The sequence below is a fragment of the Pararge aegeria genome, chromosome 9 (genome assembly GCF_905163445.1).
Source record: "Pararge aegeria chromosome 9, ilParAegt1.1, whole genome shotgun sequence".
In the NCBI taxonomy this organism is placed as follows: domain Eukaryota; kingdom Metazoa; phylum Arthropoda; class Insecta; order Lepidoptera; family Nymphalidae; genus Pararge; species Pararge aegeria.
Window position 1 is genome coordinate 17,776,056 of NC_053188.1, and position 2,298 is coordinate 17,778,353.

Consider the following 2,298-nt stretch of genomic DNA (forward strand, 5'->3'; position numbering starts at 1 on the left):
TTGTAGCATGTTATTAGCATAGAAGAGAGCATGCTGCATAATGTAGCTGCTACATTGTGCCTTCTATCCCTTTCTTATGTATTCGCACTTTTTTTTCTTACTTATGATTATTCTTTATAAGTTTATTCATTCATTAATGAGATTTTTTTTTTATAATACTACAAATTAGTGTCTTGTCTAGTCTAGTCTAAGTTGGTAGCGGGCTAACCTGTTATGGAGTATGGCATATTAAATTCATACTCCCAATCGATTTCTACGCGACATCGTACCGGAACGCTAGATCGGTTAGCGGAACGTCTTTGGTCGTTAGGGTGGTAAATAGCCACGACCGAAGCCACCAGACAAAAATGCAGTCAAAAAAGGTTTATTTATTTATTAACTGTGTATTAATTTTAAGGTGTTCTCAAGTATTTAATGGCTAAGCGCTGGACAGTAAGGCACAGTAGCAGACGCTTCCCATACACGAGCCGGTGGTAGCGCCGAGGTCGCACCTACGGTTACACATCCTGGTGCAGTCGTCGTTTCCCATACAAGTGGCGAACTGCAATATCCCAGCTGAAACAAAAAAGCTTAAATGAGCTTTAAATAACGAATCAGTAAATAAATATACTACGACTATGCACACATCGCAATCTAGCCCCAAGCGTAGCTTGCTTTATGGGTACTATGATGGCTGTTGAATATTTTTATTAATAATATACATAAATTAATAAAAATATTCCCCGTTTTACCACAGAACAGCGGGACACCATGAGCGGTGGCATCCTTATGTGGTTGATATTCCATCAACACGCACGAAACGTTTTTTTATCCACGTTTCTGATACGTGCCGCTAAGATGTGGAACGCCCTCCCGGCAACTGTGTTTCCTGCCACGTATAATTTGAGGCTAGAGTGAATAGGCTTTTTCTAGGCAAGCGTGCTCCAACCTAGACCTCATCATTGCTTTCTAACGGGCATGATTGTCGTCAAACGCTGGCCTATCGTTAATAAAAAAAAAAAAAATACTTATAATATACAGATAAACACCGAGACACTGAGCTACGGCTCTCCAACTGCCGAAATTAGTGAATGATCATATCAGCCATATGGATTTATATCAGTCTTTATAGCGATTGTAGCGCCTCCTATTATGAGAAATTGTAGGTCCAAAAAACGGCTTTGTAGCTACGGCAGAACCAAAGAGAATTCAAAAATTATAAATGATTATCGCGTAAGCATTTACATTCGCGGTTAAATTCTAACAACTGTTAGAATTTAAGCTTTACATAATAAACTGTTAATAAGTAACCTTAAGCGGTGATAGCCTAGTGGGTAAGACCTCGACTTCACTTTCGGGGGCCGAGTTCGAATCCCAACACGCACCTCTAACTCTTCAAACTTATGTGCGTTTTTAGCAATAAAAATATCACTTGCTTCAACGGTAAAGGAAAACATCGTGAGAAAACCTGCATGACAGAGTTCTCCATAATGTTCTCATAGGTGTGTGATGTCCACCAATCAGCACCGGGACAGCGTGGTGGACCACGGCCTTAACCCCTTCTCATTGTGGGAGGAGACCCGTGCCCTGTAGTGGGCCGGTAATGGGTTGTTGTGATGATGATGAATAAACTGTTAACTGGAATACCACTCGATGTGAAAAAACAATTTTCTGTATAACAAAACAGCAATTTGACAAAAATCTACGGTACGGTAAAAATCTACGGTACGGTAAAAATTTATAAAATAAAGTTTGTGATACTTACACTGTGCCTCTATTTGGCTAACTAATAAAACCGAGATAACTACAAAACTAAATATTACAATACCAAAAAACTTCATTTTCACAGCTAATATAATTTACACTTAAAAAAACCTTAAAATAAATGCAGAAAAAAATCTATAACAGTCGTATTTATTGATACACTAACGCAGTGTGAAGGATTAATTTAGTTTTTATAAACGCATATTAAACGTAAGTAGTTAAAGGTTTAATTTACTATAAATATATTCATGATTTACATGTGGTTCTTATCGAATAAGTAACCGTTGTAAATTGATTGGCCATCCCCAATGTTATTTTTTTCATTGCACATAACGCGTCTCTAAATTTAAAAATTTTGGAACTTACTCAAAATCCTGGGATTTGGTAGTCATTCCAGATAATGGAACAGTGAAGTTTAATCAGACAATAGTTTTGCCTTAATTCCACTAAAACTTAGCCCTTGACTGAAATCTCACCTTATGAAGCTGTTTAGGTTATGGCACCCCGATTCGTTTCTACGCACGTCGTACTGGAACGCTAAATCTAGCGGTACCA

General features: G+C 37.9%; 1 long non-coding RNA gene across 1 annotated transcript; it reads right to left on the reverse strand.

Moving 5' to 3' along the window:
• Positions 1–350: 350 nt before the first annotated feature.
• On the reverse strand, positions 351–1,847 carry LOC120626242. Its single transcript, XR_005658848.1, has 2 exons — positions 1,745–1,847; positions 351–555 (listed from the first exon to the last, which is right to left on the reverse strand). It is a non-coding gene; the product is annotated as an uncharacterized LOC120626242 (long non-coding RNA).
• Between the last annotated feature and the right edge of the window lie 451 nt (positions 1,848–2,298).